General features: G+C 56.5%; 1 protein-coding gene across 2 annotated transcripts in view; it reads left to right on the forward strand.

The window, feature by feature from the left end:
* The first annotated feature begins 18,927 nt into the window (after positions 1-18,927).
* The window catches only part of LOC105480471 (semaphorin 3F), a 34,512-nt gene continuing 32,785 nt past the window's right edge, over positions 18,928-20,654 (forward strand). Inside the window, exon 1 of one of the 2 annotated variants that reach the window (XM_011739401.3) lies at positions 18,928-19,169. The gene's annotated coding sequence lies outside the window, so the exon portion shown is untranslated. The remainder of the gene's footprint in view (positions 19,170-20,654) is intronic. The other variant, XM_011739402.3, reaches the window with a different exon arrangement.

Below are 20,654 nucleotides of genomic sequence, written 5' to 3' on the forward strand. Positions count from 1 at the left end.
CACTCAGCCCAGCTGTCCCTGCCCTCGCCCACCTGGGGAAGGAAGGGGCTGACATATCTTCTTTCTCTACTCCCTTCACATCTGGAATTGGCCTTGTTGGGGGGCCCTGTGATGGGGAGAGGAGGGAGGGCAGCCTGGCTAGGTCTCAGAGCTCTCTCAGCTGAGAAGTGAGGATGATTGTTTCCCCAAGTCTATGGAACATGGGGCTGCTGTGGACAATGGGATCTGGGCCTCTGCTGGGAGGTGTTGACCTCAATGCATCTCTCTCTGCGTGACTTCAGTGCTCTCTGCATCCTGATGGAGACTTTCTGACAGCGCGGGGGGTGGGTTGTGGGGTCCTGCTGCCTGTAGAGCTGTGTGTGAGCCCCTCTATGGCCCAAGGGCACGCAGGGGTCTCTGCTTGTCCCCTTCCTGTTAGACCTTGTGCCAGTAGGGAGTGAGCGTGCACCAGCTCCTCCCTCTGGGCACTCCAAAATGCACCCCTTGGAGACTGAGAGTACACCCCTCAAAGTTCATTTCCCATTTCCTATGGGGCGGGTCTCAACCTGACAGGAATCCTCTCTCACCTCCCAATCACCATTTCCTTCCACCCTTTCCCCCTTTCCCCCACTTAATCAGAATCTGCCCCCACCCCCACAGAGTGGCTTCCCCTCCTGGTTTCTCATTCCCCCTGCAGCAGGGAGGGGCTGACATCCCCAGCCCCCTACCTCCCTGCAGACCCTGTCTTCTCCCCTCTGCCCTTCAGGGGGCCCTATCCCATCCTGAAGTGCTCCACCCTTCTGAGTCCCCTCTTCAACCTGGGGGTCAGTGTCCCAGGGTCCCCACCCCCAGCAAACTTGGCTCCTTTCAGCTCCCCTCCCTTGCGGGCAGAGGCAGGGCGTTCAAGTCCATTTAATCTTGGCAGAATGCAATTTCCTGCTTCAGGGAGCTGGCGGGTTTAGGAGGCTTAATGAGGGGGGAGGGGGGGAGACAGGGAAGAAGAGAAGCTGAGACGGGGCTGGGAGATGGAGACGGAGAGTCCCTGAGAGGGGTGGTTGAGGAAGTCTCGGGGATGCGTGTGTCTGGGGGTCACCCCGGGGTCCTTAGGATCACACAGGGGTCAGCTCTTCTGCGTCAGGCTCTCACTGGTAGGTCAGGGGCCCCTGGGCGAACCTCCCAGCCCCAACTCTGTGGGGTGTGAATGGGGGGAGGGGAAGGGGCCTCAAAGTGACTCACTGTCAGCAAGAAGAGGGCCTGGGGTAATGAGGTGCGTGCCTGTGTGCACGGGGGGACATGCGCCTCTACAGCCAAGGGGGTGGGGGTGCAGGTCCCAGTGTGCAGGCTGGGGAGGGGTCCTGGGGAAAATGTGCAGCTGGAGGTGCTGGGCGGACTGGACACTTTGGGTGGGTCCCAAGGCGGGACAGGGTGTAGCTGGCAGCCCCAAGACCCCCAGGTGGTAGAATGGGCAGCCAAGCTGGAATTTCAGCCCCAAATGGGATGCTTATCTGTACGCTGCCACCAAGGAGGCAGACAAGATAAAGGACAAAGGGGCCTCTGAGCTGCTGGAAGCCCCACACCTGGTGGGGGCGGGGTAGCCAAGAGCCCTGCCTAACACCTGGAGCACAGACAGCTCCTGAGGGAGACTGAAGCCCCTGCCTACAACCCGCCTGACCCCCTGACGGCACCCCTACCCCTCTGTCCCCCAAACTGGCTCAGCAGATCTGTTCCCAGAGAAGCCCTTGGAGGAGCTGCAGCCCGTCGCGGCAGGGAATCCCCAGGCAGGGCTTGGGGGAGGGTTAGGGATGGCCCAGGACCATCCCCCAGCCCACTCCTCCTTCTAGGAGTGCTCATTCATGGGGGTGTGGGAGAAAGGCTGGTGAAGACCCTGGGAGGCTGAAGCCCTCAGCTCCTTGGTACCTTGGGCACAGCTTTGTCCCTCAGTATCTGGGCCTTAGTATCTTATGAATTAGGGCGCTAGGGCAGGGACTCTGAGGAGTAATCCCTGCCCCCTTGGAAGCAGACAGGCCCTACCCCAGTGCAAGGACCCTCCATGGGTGTGCTTGGATGGCAGCTAGGAGGGCAGAGGAGGATGCTGGGAAGCAAGGGAGGGCAGAAGGTATGAGAGGGACCTGGCCTATGGCCTTGTGCCCTCATAGAAGCCTCAAGGCGCACCCGTTTACCACCCCTCCTGAAAGCAGCTTGTCCTACAGATGGGGTGTCCTGTCCCTTGGGGGAGGATGGGTCTCAGTCGACCAACAGAGTCCTCACAGAGGCAGCAAAGGCCCCCCAGGCTGGCAGTTTCCAGCAACGCCCAGCCCCAGCCTCTGGTTCCATGCAGCTCTGCTTCCCGGGGCCAGCTGAGCCTGCCCACCTGGCCTAGGTACTTCTGGCTGGGTCCTACCCAAGGACTGTTCGAGGGTCCACATCTGCCCTCACTGACTCTCTGCTGCTCCGTCCAGGCCCCCCCGGCCCTTGGAAGAGCCAGCCACGTGAAGCTCATGTGCCACTGCTGCTGCCCTCACCCCGTCACCCATCGCTAGTAGGTTGTGAGGCTGCCTGAGTCCTGCCCCGCTCTGGCCTCCAGGACACACCATGGCAGGGCATGCCTCCAGGCTCTCCCACTGCTGTTCACTCATCCTTCAGGACAAGTTATCTGTGATGTGTCCTTTAAGGCCCAGTGGCAGTGTCACCTCTAGGCTGCCTTCCTTCAGTCACCCTCTCAGCCTCAGGGCACTCTCTGCACCCTGTTGCCGGATACCTCCCTGCTGACCCGGGGCTTCATCTCCTTGCCCTACAGCTCCTGGTGCATGATTGTTTGCAGGAACTGTGGGCTGGGTGTTGGGGTCAGAGCCAGAGTGGGAAAGCCAGAGTGGGGCTGTCCTGTTTAAGGAGGGAGACAGGTGGGGGCCCAGGAGACCCAGGTGGCCTGCCATTCCCATGACAACCCACATGCTGGTCCCTCTTCCACCGGCCCTGGCCCCACGGAGGACAGTAAGGTTGCCTTTGCCTGTGGAGACTCTGGTGGGTGTAACGTGTGTGCTAGGTGGGCCACCGTGCAGGCCTGGATGCCCAAAGATCAGAGGCAATGGCAGAAGACAGGCTCAAGGCAGGGCAGTTGAGAACTGTCTCAACCTGAGTGGACCCTTCTGTTAGATGAGAAAATAAATGTGCCCCCACTCTCTCCTGGGGCCGCAACAGAGCAATTCCACAGTCTCTTGTGCCCCAGTGATGGCATCTGCGTCTCCCTGTCATCCACTGGGGAGGGCTGATAAGTCATAACAAAGGTGACTCAGGGAGCCTGCACCCTACACACTAGATGCTGCTCCTGGCAATCTGTGCTCGGTGGCTTGTTTGATCCTTTCAGCACCCTGTAAGGAAGAAACTTGCTCTCATTTAACAGCTGAGGAAACTGGGGGCAAGTGCATACCCATGGGAGGGTGAGAGCCTCATGCAGCCAGGCCTGGAGCTGGGGCCCATGCAGGAGGCTTCCTTGCACATGCGTGCACACACACACCCAGCCCCAGCCTTGTTGAGTCTGTCTTTCTTCTCTCTTTTCTTTATTTCTTTTTTTTTTTTCTTGAGATATAGTCTCGCTCTGTCACCCAGGCTGGAGTGCAGTGGCGTAATCTCGTAATCTCGGCTCACTGCAAGCTCCGCCTCCCGGGTTCACGCCATTCTCCTGCCTCAGCCTCCTGAGTAACTGGGACTACAGGCGCCTGCCACCACGCCTGGCTAATTTTTTGTATTTTTAGTAGAGACAGGGTTTCACCGTGTTAGCCAGGATGGTCTCAATCTCCTGACCTCATGATCCCCCTGCTTCGGCCTCCCAAAGTGCTGGAATCACAGGCGTGAGCCACCGTGCCTGGCCGGCTTGCTTGCTTGCTTTCTTGCTTGCTTGCTTGCTTGCTTTTTTTCTTTCTTTCCTTCTTTCCTTCTCTTTCTTTCTTTTTTCTTTCTTTCTCCTTTCCTTTCCTTTCCTTTTCTTTCTTTCTTTTCTTTTCTTTCTTTCTTTCTTTCTCTCTCTCTCTCTCTTTCTCTTCCTTCCTTCCTTCCTTCCTTCCTTCCTTCCTTCCTTCCTTCCTTCCTTCCTTCCTTCCTTCCTTCCTTCCTTCCTTTCTTTCTTTCTTTCTTTCTTTCTTTCTTTCTTTCTTTCTTTCTTTCTTTCTTCTTCCTTCCTTCTCTCCCTCCTTCTTTTGTTTCTTTCTTTCCCTTCCCTTCCCTTCCCTTCCTTTCTTTCTTCCTTTTTTTTTTGAGACGGAGTCTCGCTCTGTCGCCCAGGCTGGAGTGCAGTGGTGCGATTTCTACTCACTGCAAGCTCCGCCCCCCGGGTTCACGCCATTCTCCTGCCTCAGCCTCTCTTGTAGCTGGGACTACAGGCGCCCGCCACTGCGCCCGGCTAGTTTTTTTGTATTTTTTTTAGTAGAGACCGGGTTTCACCGTGTTAAGCCAGGATGGTCTCCATTTCCTGACCTTGTGATCCGTCCGTCTCGGCCTCCCAATGTGCTGGGATTACAGGCTTGAGCCACCGCGCCGGGCCTTTTTTTTTTTTTTTTTTTTTTTTTTTTTTGACAGAGTCTCACTCTCTTGCTCAAGCTGGAGTGCACTGGCCGATCTAGGCTCACTGCAACCTCTGCCTCCCAGGTTCAAGCAATTCTGCCTCAGCCTCCCGAGTAGCTGAGACTATAGGCACGCGCCACCAAGCCCAGCTAATTTTTGTATTTTTAGGAAAGACAGGGTTTCACCGTGTTGATTAGGCTGCTCTTGAACTCCTGACCTCAGATGTTCTGCCTGCCTTGGCCACCCAAAGTGCTGGGATTACAGGCGTGAGTCACCGCGCCTGGTCTCTCTCTTTTTTCTTCCTTCCTTCCTTCCTTCCTTCCTTCCTTCCTTCCTTTCCTCTTTCTTCCTTCCTTCCTTCCTTCCTTCCTTTCTTTCTTTTTCTTTCTTTCTTTCTTTCTTTCTTTCTTTCTTTCTTTCTTTCTTTCTTTCTTTCTTTCTTTCTTTCTTTCTTTCTTTCTTTCTTTCTTTCTTTCTTTCTTTCTCTTTCTTCCTTTGTTTCTTCTCTTTCTCTTTCTTTCTCTCTCTCTCTCTCTCCTTCCTTCTTTCCTTCCTTTCTTCCTTCCCCCTCCCTCCCTCCCTTCTTTCTCTCTCTCTTTCTTCTTTCTTTCATTTTTGAGAAGGATTCTTGCTCTGTCCCTAGGCTGGAGTGCAGTGGCACAATCTCGGCTCACTGCAACCTCCGCCTCCCAGCTTCAAGCAATTCTCCTGCCTAGACTTCCAAGTAGCTGGGACTACAAGTGCCCACCACCACACCCAACTAATTTTTGTATTTTTAGTAGAGACAGGGTTTCACCATGTTGGCCAGGCTGGTCTTGAACTCCTGACCTCAAGTGATCTGCCCACCTCCGCCTCCCAAAGTGCTGGGATTACAGGTGTGAGCCGCCATGCGCAGCCCCAGCCTCATGATTCTGATGTTTGGGTAGGTCGGGTGAGGCCTGGTGAGGTCTGAAGAGCTCTGTGGACAGCAAGGCCAGAGCTGCAGGGCTTCCACCTCTGCCCAGGCTCCACACTTCTTTTTCTTTTCTTTTTTTTCTTTTTTCTTTTTTTTTTTTGAGACAGAGTCTCGCTCTGTTGCCCAGGCTGGAGTGCAGTGGCGCAATCTCGGCTCACTGAAAGCTCCACCTCCCGGGTTCACACCATTCTCCCGCCTCAGCCTCCTGAGCAGCTGGGACCACAGGCACCCACCACCAAGCCCGGCTAATTTTTTTGTACTTTTGGTAGAGACAGGGTTTCACCATGTTAGCCAGGATGGTCTCGATCTCCTGACCTCGTGATCTACCCGTCTCGGCCTCCCAAAGTGCTGGGATTACAGGCGTGAGCCACTGTGCCCGACCTTCTTTTTTTTCTTTTTCTTTTTTTTTTTTTAAGATGGAGTCTCACTCTGTCACCAGGATGGAGTGCAGTGGTGTGATCTCAGCTCACTGCAAGCTCCACCTCCCAGGTTCACGCCATTCTCCTGCCTCAGCCTCCTGAGCAGCTGGGACCACAGGTGTCTACCACCATGCCCGGCTAATTTTTTTGTATTTTTAGTAGAGACGGGGTTTCACCATGTTAGCCAAGATGGTCTCGTTCTCTTGACCTCGTTATCTGCCCACCTTGGCCTCCCAAAGTGCTGGGATTACAGGCATGAGCCATCGTGCCCAGCTTAGGCTCCACACTTCTGAGGGGCTCAGGCTTCCCTAGATGCCAGGCCCTTTTCTGCCTGGAGTCTATCTCCCAGCCCTTACAGGACCTCTCCAAGGTGTGGGGTCTGGGTGGGGCCCAGGCCCTTAGGGACTCAAATTCCCCTAACTCTAAGCCATCAGATTCTCCCGTTCTGCCTTCCTGAGGTGACTCCCACCCCTGTAGGCCTTGCCTACCACTACTCTAAGAAAATTTTGTTGAATTTCAGGCCAAATTGGGGTGGCGAAGTCAGTCTCTGTGGTTGGTGCCAACACAGGGCTGGGAGGACATGAAGTTGCAGAATGAATGAATGACATCTTTTTTTTTTTTTTTTTTGAAATGGCGTTTCCCTCTTGTTGCCCAGGCTGGAGTGCAGTGGCACGATCTCAGTTCACCGCAACCTCCACCTCCCAGGTTCAAGAGATTCTCCCGCCTCAGCCTCCTGAGTAGCTGGGATCACAGGCATGGGCCACCATGCCCGGCTAATATTTGTATTTTTAGTAGAGATGGGGTTTCTCCATGTTGGTCAAGCTGGTCTCAAACTCCTGACCTCAGGTGATCTGCCGCCTCAGCCTACCAAAGTGCTGGAATTACAGGCGTGAGCCACTGCTTCCGGCATAAATGAATGACATGTGACCAAGACAGCGCATTTTATCCAGGCCAGAAGGACCAGGAGAGCCCTGCTAGGGAGACAGGGAAAGGCATTCCTGGTGGGAGAACAGCCTAGGCAAAGGCTTGGGGGCAACATGACAGAAGACATGATGAAGGGTGGCCCTTCAGAAACCTTAGTGATCTGAGGGCCTCCAGGCCCTGAGGTTTGCCTGGGAGCCCCTCCAGAGATCCTCCTGCTGCCTCTGCCTCGGGCACAAAGCAGGCCAACTGTGCTTTGCTTGTTCTGACTCAGACCTTCCACGCGGCTCTTTCAGGGCCCCTGTTTCCCTATCTGTCAAGTGGGATCTTCGTCTGTGGTCTGGCCTATACAGGGTGAGGGTCTCTGCCTGGGAAGATGTGAAGGCCTCATCCTGGGCCTGTGGGGATAGCATGGGTAGGGTTGGGTTCCCTAGAATCTAGGACCCACAGCCACACAGTCCCATCTTTCTTGGTGGGGGGGTGTCCTTGATCAGCAGGTGACAGAGGGAGCAGGAACTAACACCTGTCCAGACTACTGGGAGCCCCAGGGTCCCCCCACAATAAGCCCCATCGTGAGAAAACTCTAGGAGCAGCTTGGGGGATGTTCAGGGATTCAACACAGAATTTCCTGTAAACTCTGGCTGGTGGCAGGGCTCACATGTCTTGTGTCCCCACCCCAGCCCAGCCCACATGTTTTCCTCTGAGGCCCCTTCCCTACCTGAAAACCACAGGGTGGTAAGGGTCCAGCCTGGACACAGAGTCAGAGATCTGAGCAGGCCAAGGCTCGAGCACTGGATCTCCTCTCTGAGCAACTAAAACTCCAGCAAGAAACACCTGTGTCGTTGAGCGACTAGGCCCCAGCCAGCCCTGCCCAGCCCCTCTCTGGAGAACTGGGCCCCATAGCCTAGCCTAGGCCCAACCAGACCCCTGGCTGGGAAACGTGGGTTTCCTGAGGCTATGGTCAACCCAGGGCCTTGGGTTGCTGCCTGAGGTCCCATCTTTGGGCCCCCTGGCAGGTTATGACCCCTCTTGGTCTGGGGTCCCGATGTCCTTGGCTATAGAGAGTACTGACCGCTGGGCACACTCAGCTGGTGGGGCAGCTGGAGCAAGGGAAGGGTGAAACCTGAGGCAGTCCACTCCCAGGGAGGGCTGAGCAGGTGATCTGTGGGACCTGTCCCTCAGGGGAATCTGGGAGTGGCAGACCAACCCTTCCCCCAGGCCTGGCTCCACCCTCAGAATCCAAGCACTGAGACTTGGGGGTTAACATAAAGAAGGTGAATTTCCTCCTGGTTCCAGCCACTCAGATTTCCATGTGCCTCCCCTTCCCTGGGCAGGAGCGGGGCACACAGAGAAAAGAGGGGCACTGAGGACTGCAGAGGGGAGTGGGGTGGGAAGAGGCTAGGCAACCCGGGCAGAAGGATGGTCCCAGGGGTGCTTTAAGAAAAGATAAGGCAGCTGGGCAGAGTGGCTCGTGCCTGTAATCCCAGCACTTTTGGGAGGCCGAGGTGACAGATCACTTGAGGTCAGGAGTTCTAGACCAGCCTGACCAATATGGCAAAAACCTGTCTCCACTAAAAATACAAAAAATTAGCTGGGTGTGGTGGCACACACCTGTAATCCCAGCTATTCAGGAGGCAGAGGCAGGAGAATCGCTTGAACCCGGGAGGCGGAGGTTGCAGTGAGCTGAGATCACACTACTGCATTCCAGCCTGGGCGACAGAGCGAGATTCCGTCTCAAAGAAAAAAGAAAAGAGGCCGGGTGCAGTGGCTCACGCCTGTAATCCCAGTACTTTGGGAGGCCAAGACAGGTGGATCACGAGGTCAGGAGTTCAAGACCAGCCTGACCAACATGGTGAAAACCGGTCTCTACTAAAAATACAAAAATTAGCTGGGCGTGGTGGTGGGTGCCTGTAATCCCAGCTACTCGGGAGGCTGAGGCAGGAGAACTGCTTGAACCCAGGAGGTGGAGATTGCAGTGAGCCGAGATTGTGCCATTGCACTCCAGCCTGGACAATGGAGCGAGACTCTGTCTCAAAAAAAAAAAAAAAAAAAAGAAAAAAAGAAAAAAGAAAAGACAAGGCAGAGGGGCACAGGCCTCAGTTTCCCCTCAGGGACTATGAGGACTCCACCTGTCAGTGGTAGGGGGAGGGTGGTTGTCTCCCTCTGTGGCAGCATTGCCCCTCTGTGCCCTCTACTGGTGTCCTGGGCAACCTGGACCTGTCAAGGACTGGGTCAGCCAGGGCTGCTGCTTGAGCCCAGAGACTTCCCTGCAAGCTGTGACCATGACTTAGGTAGGAGCAGGGGGTGGTAAACAGTAGGTGCGCAGGCAGGTTGTGGCCACATGAATGCATTCCTCTGGGTGGCAGGAACTAGATTTCCCTGATTTAGTCTGTGGGTGCTAGAGCCAGGCAGGACAGAGTGTGAAGTCTGGATTTATGATCTCTCCCCATTCAGCCCTCCGCAATCCCTTCCTCACCCCTCCTCTGTCTCTTATCCCTCCATCTAGGTTGGTCCCTGCTCCTTCTGGCAGCAAACATGGGCTTTGCAGAAACTTGTTCTGGGATTAAAGCTTAAACTGCTGTCTCAGGAGAGTGGGGGAGGGAGACCAACCTGGTGGGTCCTGTGTTTGGGGTATATATGAGCCAGGGAGGAGGCCTCTCTCCCCACCTCAAAACTCCATGTCAGGCCCAATGGATGGGCTTCTAGGGAAGGAGGAGGGAACTTGGCCAAGTCTGAAGGTACCCAGTAGCAGCCCCTGTGCTCTAGGCAGATCCTGTTCTCTCTCTCCTGGATACTCACAGCCTCCTCTCTGGCACCCCAGTATCCAGGGGGATGTTTTATTTCTTTTTTTATTTTTATTTTTTTTTTATTTTTATTTTTTTGAGACGGAGTCTTGCTCTGTCACCCAGGCTGGAGTGCAGTGGCCGGATCTCAGCTCACTGCAAGCTCCGCCTCCCGGGTTTACGCCATTCTCCTGCCTCAGCCTCCCGAGTAGCTGGGACTACAGGCGCCCGCAACCTCGCCCGGCTATTTTTTTGTATTTTTTAGTAGAGATGGGGTTTCACCGTGTTAGCCGGGATCGTCTCTCGATCTCCTGACCTCGTGATCCGCCCGTCTCGGCCTCCCAAAGTGCTGGGATTACAGGCTTGAGCCACCGCGCCCGGCCAGGGGGATGTTTTAAAACCTGAAATCAGACATGGCATATGCCCCGTCACCCTCAAGTCAGCCATTGTCCTTTATTCTTTCAGAGGTTGCAGTCCAACATTCAAGGGGGTCCTGGCCTGGAATCCCCAACAAGGTCATCCAGTCCCTTACTCCTCAAGGTCTCCGCATTCCCCTCTATTAAATAGGTACACAATGATGTTCTGGCCAAGGTGAGCCTGAGGCCTAATTCTTCCCAGGAGTTCACAGATAGCACCTCCAATCCCTGGGTGAAGGGTCAGAAGTCAGGAATGGCCAAGGCCCCCACTCTGCCCAGTTACATTTGAAAATCAAATCCTAACAGGACAGGAAGGCACTAAAACCCCAGGATAGGAGCACAGACTTGTCCTCACTGACCTACCAACCACAACACAGGGAGCAAAGGGTTCATCTTTTTTTTTTTTTTTGAGACGGAGTCTCGCTCTGCCGCCCAGGCTGGAGTGCAGTGGCCGGATCTCAGCTCACTGCAAGCTCCGCCTCCTGGGTTTACGCCATTCTCCTGCCTCAGCCTCCCGAGTAGCTGGGACTACAGGTGCCCGCCACCACGCCCGGCTAGTTTTTTGTATTTTTTAGTAGAGACGGGGTTTCACCGTGTTAACCAGGATGGTCTCGATCTCCTGACCTCGTGATCCACCCGTCTCGGCCTCCCAAAGTGCTGGGATTACAGGCTTGAGCCACCGTGCCCGGCCGGGTTCATCTTTCTAGATGGAGTGCTCAGGAGCAAGCACCAGGCTGGCCAGGGCAGGCCTGGCTTCCCACCCACCTGGCACCTGCCCTACGTCCCCAACCCTCCCCCAAAGCACTGAAGCCATATGCTGTAAAGACGAGATTCTCTGGAGGGAGCATCCCCCATTGGCCAGTCCCGGCACTGCTGTGCACAGAGGTCCTGCTGGTGAAGCCTCTCCAGTTCCTGGCTGGAGGAAGCTGGAGACCAAATAGGATGCTCTGGCCTCAGATCTCTGGTCTGAGATATGAGACAGTGATCTCATATCACAACTCCTCCTTGGGCATGACCTGAAACCAGGCTTAGGGAGGAGGGCCAGGATGGCAGGGTGCCCAGCGTCTGCCCACCAGCTCCCCCCCTCCCTTCTGAGGGGCTGCCTTCATCTGGGCCCTACTCCCCTGCTGGGATTGAGGAACTAGGGGAGGCCACACCACCGCTGTCACGGAAGGGACATTCCCCAGTCATTTGGAACTAAGTAAGTCCAGATCTCAGCTTGCAGTCCTGGCTGCAGGACCCTCCTCGGGCCCCCATCCCCCAGGACTGTGGCCACACAGACACATGGAGGGAGTGTGTGCAGCAGATGCAGGCCTGGGAGGCAGCCAGAAACCTCCCAAGATCAGAGCCTGTCACCGCAGCTTTGTCAGGGAGCTGCCTAGGTCTCTCCTAGTCCTGAGGAACACCTCTGCCTAAGAGATTATGCCTGCCCCTGGAGAGCTCATGGTTAAAGCTGCAATGCCTTTTAAGTTAAAGCAGAGTCTACCTTGAGTCCTTGCTGCTGCAACTTAAGACCCTCTCTCCTCTGTCCACCTCTTTAGCAGTGCAGGGAAACAGCAAATGGGCATCTCTCCATGCCCAATTCTCAGCTCCAGGTAAGGGTGAGACGGGAGAGCAGTTCACAGCCCCATCGAGTTATTCATTCAACACCTACCATGTGTCAATCTCCATTCTGGGTGCTGGAGAAGGAGCAATACATAAAACAGACAACAATCTCTGCATTCTTGGTTGGCAATTTAGCATGAAAATAAGTAAATTATATCGTATGTTGGGATAAGAAAAAGAGAGAGAAAGTGAGGGAAGGTAAGGGAAGAAAAAGAGAGGGAAGGTGAGGGGAGATGGAGAATGCTGGGGATGGTGGTGGTCAGGATGGGCATCACTGAGGAAGTAATATCTGAGCAAAGGCCTGAAGGAGGTGAGGGAGAAGCCATGGAGGTGTCTAGGACAGGCGTCCAGGCCAAGGTAACAGTTGCTGCAGGGCCCTGAGGCTGGAGTGTGCCTGGAGTGGTAGGAAGAGGGAGGAGGACACAAGTCAGAGAGGTGGGGAAGAGGCATGCAGGGTGCAGGGGTGGTGAGGACCACTCCAAGGATTGGGCTTTGTTTTTTGTTTTTGTTTTTGTTTAAGATGGAGTCTCACTCTGTGGCCCAGGCTGGAGTGCAGTGGCATGATCATGGCTCACTGCAGCCTCAACCTCCTGGGCTCAAGCAATCCTCCCGCCTCAGCCTCCAGAGTGGCAGGGGCCACAGGCGCACACCACCGTGCCCAGCTAGTTTTTTATAGGTTTTGTTTGTTTGTTTGTTTGTTTGAGACAGAGTCTTGCTCTGTATCCCAGGCTGGAGTGCAGTTGCACAATCTTGGCTCACTGCAAGCTCTGACTCCCAGGTTCAAGCAATTCTCATGCCTCAGCCTCCCAAGTAACTGGGATTGATTACAGGCGCGGGGCCACCACACCTGGCTAATTTTTGTGCTTTTTGGTAGAGATGGGATTTCCACATATTGGCCAGGCTAGTCTTGAATTCCTGACCCAAGTGATCTGCCCACCTCGGTCTCCCCAAGTGCTGGGATTACAGACGTGAGCCACTGTGCGTGGTCCAAGGATTTGGCTTTGACTCTCAACAAAGTATGGAGAGTGATGAGTGAGAGAGGCAGAACCTGGCTTCCATCTTAACAGGGCCCCTCTGCTGGCCCAGGAAGCGAAAAGCGGCCACCTGATATTTCATGTGTTTTGAGGGTGAAGTTTAACGTATTTGCTTGGCCGGGCACAGAGGCTCATGCCTGTAATCCCAGCACTTTGGGAGGCTGAGGCGGGCGAATCACAAGGTCAGGAGATCGAGACCATCCTGGCTAACACGGTAAAACCCCGTCTCTACTAAAAATAGAAAAAATTAGCCGGGCGTGGTGGCGGGTGCCTGTAGCTCCAGCTACATGGGAGGCTGAGGCAGGAGAATGGCGTGAGCCCGAGAGGCGGAGCTTGCAGTGAGCTGAGATCACGCCACTGCACTCTGGCCTGGGCCACAGAGTGAGACTCCATCTCAAAAAAAAAAAAAAAAAAAAAAAGGCCGGGCGCTGTGGCTCAAGCCTGTAATCCCAGCACTTTGGGAGGCCGAGACGGGCAGATCCCGAGGTCAGGAGATCAAGACCATCCTGGCTAACATGGTGAAACCCCGTCTCTACTAAAATATACAAAAAACTAGCCTGGCGAGGTGGCGGGTGCCTATAGTCCCAGCTACACGGAAGGCTGAGGCAGGAGAATGGTGTAAACCCGGGAGGCATAGCTTGCAGTGAGCTGAGATCCGGCCACTGCACTCCAGCCTGGGCGACAGAGTGAGACTCCGTCTCAAAAAAAAAAAAAAAAAAAAAAAAGTATTTGCTGTTGGTTTGGGTGTGGATGAGAGAGAAAGAGAGAGTTCAGGCTGAAAGGATAGAGCCGACCCCGCTGAGCTGAAGGAAGCTGAGAGGTTGCTAGTGTGGGCCACCTGTTTGGGTTCCTGATTCAACGTTTATTCCACACAGGCAGGGGCTCCTCAGCCAGGTTCCCTCCCACTTCACCCCTATCACTTTCATGGCTGGGGCTGCCCAATCATTACTGACCCAGGGCCTAAGTACCCAGAGACAAAACCCCTGCCACTGCTCCCACCCCGACTCTTACTGGGGAGGCCTCTCCAGAGCCAGATACTGAGCTCTAGGCCCAGGACTGGGCTCCCCAGTGGGGGCTGGGCAGGCCCAAGGGAGTGAGGGACGGCTGTCTGGCCTCTGTCTAAACAGGATGTGCTCAGGCTGGCCGACAGTCACAGGTCACTTCGAAGCCAGCCTAGCTTAGGCCCACTCAACCCCACCTCTCTTACTGTCCAACACACACATAGACACACACATGCATAGACACACAGAATGAGGGGTGTGGGGTAACAGGCAAGGATCTCAGTGCCCCGTATCCCTTTCTCTACCACTCGCTCTGAACTCACATGGAAGCAGTTGCTGATAGATTCATGTGGGGCCAACTGGGAGAACACAGAGGGATCTGGGTCCCCAGGGCAGGATCTTTTAGTGTCTGAAAAGGGGTGCAGGACCTGCAGGGGCCCAGTGAAGCTCCTGACCCAGCCATGAGGACTGGCTTCCTGGGAGATGATACCTGTCCAGATCTAGAAGGAGACAAGAAAGACATTCCAGGTACAGGGGAACAGCATGTGCCAAGGCCCAGAGGTGAGAGTCTAGAGCTCCTGGAAGAGGCTCGGGATGCCTGAGGGGCCCAGTGCGGGAGGGGGATGAAGAAGGGAGACTGAACCTGTGCTGTAAAGGGCAATGTTTATTGGTGAAGGAGGCAGCCAAGGGGCCAGGCCTAGAGGAAACACAGGGTTTAGACTGGTGCTGAAGTCCGGGAAGAACATTCGTGGTAGAGGGACCAACAGCAGAGACAGCTTGGAGGCAGCTTTGGGGAGCGGCCAGGTCATTCCGGCTTTTGATCGGCTCACAGCCAGCCCCTGGGGCAGGCCGGGCAGGAGAAGACTGCACACGGAACCTCATCCTGGCCCGGGGCCACGGTGAGTCCCCATGGCCTGCCCCCTCCTGGTGCCGCCTAACCGGCTGCCCCGAGCCCCCTCTCCAGCCCCCTTCCCAACACTCCCCCTCCCTGAGATCCAGTTCCGGGTGGGTGGGGGTTGGGCCGGAGAGCAGGCAGCAGCGCCTGGGGCAGGGGAGATGAGAAAACCAGAAAGCGAGGAAACCTGAGCCAGCGACGCTGGGGCTGGGCGGGCCAGGGCCTGCTCGGCCTGCCAAGCCCGGGGAACAGGTTCCCCCCAAGACTGGGTCAGGGGAGGAGGTGAGGGAGTGCCAGTGTGGCTGCCACCCTCAACCAATGGGGATGGAGGGTCTCTGAGGCCCAGGCCCTCCAAATCCAGCCTTCGTGTGCGGAGGCCAGGAGGGCAGGCCCCAGTGCACCTCCAGGCTTCCTTCTCCCCACCTGATGTGAGCCATGGGGAGGCAGACGACAGGGACCTGCAGCAGGAGGCCGGAGGCTACAGTTCAGTCCCTATGCATCCTGGAAGAGCCAAAAGGAAGAGAAACAGGCACAACCACTGCCAGAAACAAAGTCCAGGCCAGGGTGAAGGGCAGGGTGTATTTGCGGGAGGAAACCTTCAAGGTTTTCCTGCCCATTGCTGGCACCATCATCCAGGTGGGGCCTGGGTCAATGACTCCCCAGTTGTAACCCTCACTTTTGGCTCGACCCCTCACAAGCTCCAGGACCTCAAGACTACGAAGTCCACCCTGAAGTGACTGGGGGACCTCTGTCCTGAATTCATCCAGATCTGAGTGCAGTGTCTCCCAGGCACCTGGGGCCCATCTGGGAAGGAGGAGGAGGCTGCCCCAGGAGGGGATTCCAGAGGCGGATTCAGTGCAGGGGCTGGACCTGGCCTAACCATCTATGTCTGCACACACCTCTTCACTTGTGTGACCAGCCTAGCACCAGGGTGGGCCATGGGGGAGGCTGAATGAGACCCAGGCCTAAGATCTGGGTGTCCTACCCGACAGGAGGAAGGTCAGGCTGGCGGGAAGTCAGCCTGGCTGTCTCCCTTCAGATGACCCCACAGGGCATCCTGGGTGGTTCTCAGGTGGAGTTAGAACAGCGGAGTGGCTTCTGGAGAGGATGACAGAAGGATTATGGGTGTCAAGGAGAGCACATGGTGGGGGGCAGCCAGTTCAGAGGAGCTGGGAGTAGGGCAGGGAGCTGACTCCCTGACTCTTGGCTTCTTGGCTGTGTTCCTTCTCTGATCTGGTGCTGCAGGGATTTGCTCTCTTATTCATTTGATAAAGATGCATGGAGTTCCAGAAGCGCCCTGTGGGACTCCAGCATGCATCCAGCTCCTGTGTGCCTATCAGGGTTGCAGGCCCTTGGCTCCATGTGGGCCCCGCAGTCTGGCCATCCTCTCCTGGAGCTTTCCCACAGCCACTGAAAATGCCTTCTCTAGGCACCACAGCCTTGTGGCTCCAGGCCTCTCGCCACCCTCCCCACCTCCCCACTCTCCTCCCTCTTCCTCAATCAACTGTACAATGGGGACAACAGGGCCTGCTTTTCAGCCCAATTGTGAACCACCTGGGGGTGAATAACTGCAAAACTTGCTGGCATGGAAAGCCTCCCAACCTGGTATCCAGAGCTGGTTTCAAGGGGTCTATGGACCCCTGAAATTGAAGACAAAATTGTGAAAAGCTATGCAATATCCCCCTGACTAATATAATATACCTCGGAAATAAGGCGGGTTTGGTTCCAGACCACCACAAAAAACTCACATTGTAATAAAGCAACTCACAGATTTTTTTGGTTTCCCAGTGCATATAAAAGCCATGTTTACACTATACTGTAGTCTGTTAAGTGTGTGATAGCATTATGTCTAAAAAATGTACACATTTTAATTAAAAAATACTTTATTGCTAAACAATGCTAATGAAGTGAGCACATGCTGTTGGGAAAATGGTGCTGGCAGAAAGACTTGTTCAACACAGAGTTGCCACAAACCTTCAACTGCAAAAAACACAGTATCTGCAAAACGCGATAAACCACAATAAAATGAGCTCTGCTGATATGTATATGCACACACACGCACAAACTATAACAACATATTATAATGATACAAAATGCTCACCCCAGCACTGACACAGAGCAAGGACTCAGTGTGGATTCACTGCTGCAATAACAATTTTTTTTTGTATGATTATTCAGCCCTCTCGAATTGCTTAGGAAGGATTTGGCATTCCACCCTATGTAGCCAGGCTCAATTCTAGTTCTTTGCTCTGTTCCTGGCCCCCTTCCCTGGTCCACCTGCCATTGAAGGCCTCTGTGTGCTGGACCTATTCTGTGTGTCTGAGTGGAACTTCATGAACAGATCAACTGAGCCTCTTTCCTTCCCAACCCAGTACGCTGGAGTCTCTGGCAAGTCCTGACAGCTCTTCTGTGCTAACCAGCATGATGCTGATGATGCTGGGGATGGTGATAGAAGTGGCCAGGCTATAAGGAGACCATGGAGGCTGTGAGAGGATGGAAGGGATGGCGTTGGAAGCCATAGAGATGGTGGCCTAAGCTGTATTGGTGATGGTGGTGCAGTGGTGGTGACCTCAGGAGTGACCCCCATACAGATGAGTGGGGATGAGGAGAGATGGATTGTCACAGTGTTTTCAATAAGGTGTGATAAAGGGGAGAGGTGCATGTGCTGTCACGGCAGCTCCATAACCCCAGGCTGGTGTTTGCTCACCTCAAATGCCCTGCCTTTGCTTGGAGCATGAGGAAGCACTCATAAGTCCTGAGTCAGGAGACCCTCAGCAGGATCCCTAGTGCCCCGCTCCACCCTGCACTTGGAGTCAACCAGTCAATGGATCAGAGGGAGACAGGTCTTTTCCTGGAGGTCTTGCTAGCCAGGAAGAGAAGTGGGAGGAGGAAGAGGGCAGAGAGGAGGAGTGAGAAGAAAAAGAGAAAGGAGAAAGAGGGGAAAGAGCAGGAAGAAGGAGGAGGAAGAAGAGAAGGAAATGCATGGGGTGGAGGAAGAGGAGGGAGAGGAGGAGAGGGCAGAGAAAGAAAAATCTGGGAGAAGGGAGGAGAAGGAGGAAAAGGAGGGAGATGGAAAAGAGGGAGAAGAGGAGAGAGGAAGAGGGAGAAGAGAGGGGAGAAAGCAGGAGAGGCAGAGGGAGAAGAGGAGGAGAAAGGAGAGAGGAGAAAGAGGAAGGAACAGAAGACAGAACAGGAAGAGGATGAAGGAGAGGACAAAGGGCCAATGCTCCTGGGGGCCTCCGCAGAATGCCTGGGGCAGGGCTGAGAAGTGGTCCTGGTGGTGAGGCCATGACCTTGGAAAGTTCAGAGGGTCCCTTCCTAGGGTCACGGTAGGCCCTTCTTAGTTGCTGAGCCCTTGGCTCATCACCAGGCCATTTGAAAGCAAGTGTCCCCTTGAGGAGAGAAGGTGCTAGCTAATCTGGCCTCTCTAAGGTATGGAACTATAAGGAGAGTCTGTGGGAGCTGCTGGCCTGAAATAGGGGCTGGCGATTGAGGTGATCACAGGGAGTCGTTGAATGGCTGGAGAGAGCTGTGTGGCTGGGCTGCCCCCGACCTGGCCTAGGCTAGAGGCTGAGCCCGCGGGAAGGTCCGGTGGTGTCAGCCGACCCAGGGGCTGCACCGCCACCTGCTGAGCAGCCCGGGCAGTCAGGGGTTCTGCGCCGCGGGGCCCACGCACGGGACCAGGGGCGCGCCGACGGCGAGTGGGAATGAGGGGCGCGTAAGGGGGTGCTCAGGTGAGCGCAGGCTCGTTGCTCCCTGGCGCGCCAGCCCTTCTCGCCAGGGAGTTGGGTGCCCGGGTAAACACCAGGCGCGATGTGTGCGGTGTATTCACAGAGAGACAAAGCCAGGGCGGGGCGGGGGCACCGCCCGCGAAGCGGGGGCGGGGGCGCGGGGTGCAGACTAGCCTCCCCCGGCGCGGGGTGCCCACACAGCCTGTGAACCCTGAGCCCGGCCCACGGACAGGTGGAGCGGGGGCGGGGCGGTGGCTGGGCGGGTCCCGCCCCGGGGGTGGGGCTGGGAGGGCCGGGCGGGGCGGGGCTGCGCTATGCAAATATCGCCCACGGGCGGCCAATTGCCGGCGCTCCCCGCGCGGCTCTGAGCGCCCCGTCCCGCCGGCGGCTGCGAGACCAGAGCGAGCGAACGAACCGCGGCCGTCCGGAGAGCCCCGAGCGCAGCGCAGGACCAGGGCACGCCGCGAGGAACCGTGCAGCCCGGCGCGGCCGCCCGGCCGGGGTCCAGCAACCGGGAGAGCGCAGCGCTTCGAAGCCGAGTGCGCGCCACCGCCCGCGCCCCGCGCTGGGGAATGCGCCCTCGGCGCGCCGGCCAGGGGGCGCCCGCAGCCCGCCCCGTGGGAGGCGGCCCCGAGCGCCCCTGAGTCTTCCCATGGCCCGGGCTGGGGCCCGGGCCCTCGGCTGCTGACGCGCCCGAAGCCCGCGGAACCGGTTAAGCCGCGGCCGCGGCGCCGATCCCGGCTGAGGCGCAGCGGCGAGAGGTCGCTGGCAGGGCCATGGCCCCGGGGGGCCGCTAGCGCGGACCGGCCCAACGGGAACCGCTCCGTGCCGCCGCCGCCGCCCGGGCGCCCAGGCCCCGCCGCTGCGGAAGAGGTGAGTGCAGCGGGAACCGGGAGGGAGCGGGCAGGCGGCCGGGCCACCCCGCGACCCCTCTGGGACCCGCGGCACTGCAACTCCGCAGAAGTGTCCGGGGAGCGGGGCTCGTCGAGCCGGGGGGCTGCCCGCGGACATAGGGGCGACAAGGCTAGGGTGGAATTCTTACCTGTCCTGGCGGCCCGGACCCCTTACCTACGGGGCGGCGTATGGATGTGTAGATGATGTGGCCTGCGGGGTCACCAATGTGCAAAGCAACTTTTTCCTGCAAGGTTCTGGATGGGTGCTTTCATACACCCCCTACCTTCGCGCTTCTGGAGCGGGAGTTCCGATCCCCCTTCGCCTGCCTCAGCTCTCTCTCTCATTAACGCCTGAGGCAGCGCTCTTCCCCGTTGGTGCGCCTGCCCTACCTCAGTGTCTCTACTTGAGGACTGGTCAGCCCGAAGGGAAGCGCTCTACTGGCAGTCCCCACGTGGGGGGTCTCCCAGATCAGCAGGGTGGGAGGACCTCCAGTCCTGAGGCATTTCTCCCAGCATTGTGCCAGCCCCTTGACTGCCAGCTGCCACCTTGGGTTTGCTTTTACAGCAGAGTACTGCCTGGATTAGGGGCACGGCTGTATGTAGGGTGTAGGTGAGCTTGGAGAGCCTGTGGTCAATCCCTAGTTTGAACCAGGGGTCCCATTGGTGAAGTGGGCAGGGGATGGCGGGGGCTTGGTGGGCTTGCCTCAGCAGATGGGACAGGAGGGTATCGAAGTGGCCTAGGAATGAGGCAGTGCTGGCAGGAGTTGGCTGGAGCTGGGGCTGGGGGCCCCACTAGATAAATAACTCCTAATTCTTGAGATAGCTGTGTTTTGCCACCAGAACATTACTGCTTGGGGGAGGTGAGGGACACTCCAACCAAAGACACTAGTATGTCCACCCTGAAGCTGGGCCAGGTTGGGGACCTCTGTCCTCCTGAATTCACCCAGATAGTCTCCCAGTAGTTGTTATCCTAGTTGCAGAGAAGGGAAAACTGCACCCAGGGGTTGGGAGCCTCATCTCAGCCCAGGGGGTTGAGGCCTCTTCCCAGGCTACCCAGGGGGTGTGCCAGGACCCCATAGGGTATAGTGTCTAAGCAGGCGGGGGCACAGGCACGCCTACTCCTGCTGCTCCCCCTCAGCTCCGAAGGAGCCAGGCCCGGAAGTGGGGAGGTGGGGGCTGGAGAGAAAGCAGGGGCCAGAGAGAAGGCGGCAGCCCAGCCTCAGCCACTCTCTGCTCAGCATACCTTGGGGGGAAGATGGAGCCAGGCTCAGGTGACCTTGACTGGGAAACCCTGGCCACAAAAGGGGGGTTTCAGTCCCAGCTATGCTGGGGTGGCTCTGCTTCCTGGTCCTTGAGGTGTTGGGGGATGGGGAAGCTGAGGAGCCAAGAAGGAGATAAAGCTCTTGTTGAAGGGGGGGAGGGAATCTGAGGGGCTGGGTAGTGGGTGGGGTGCTGTTGATAATCT

The sequence above is a fragment of the Macaca nemestrina genome, chromosome 2, assembly GCF_043159975.1.
Source record: "Macaca nemestrina isolate mMacNem1 chromosome 2, mMacNem.hap1, whole genome shotgun sequence".
In the NCBI taxonomy this organism is placed as follows: Eukaryota; Metazoa; Chordata; class Mammalia; order Primates; family Cercopithecidae; genus Macaca; species Macaca nemestrina.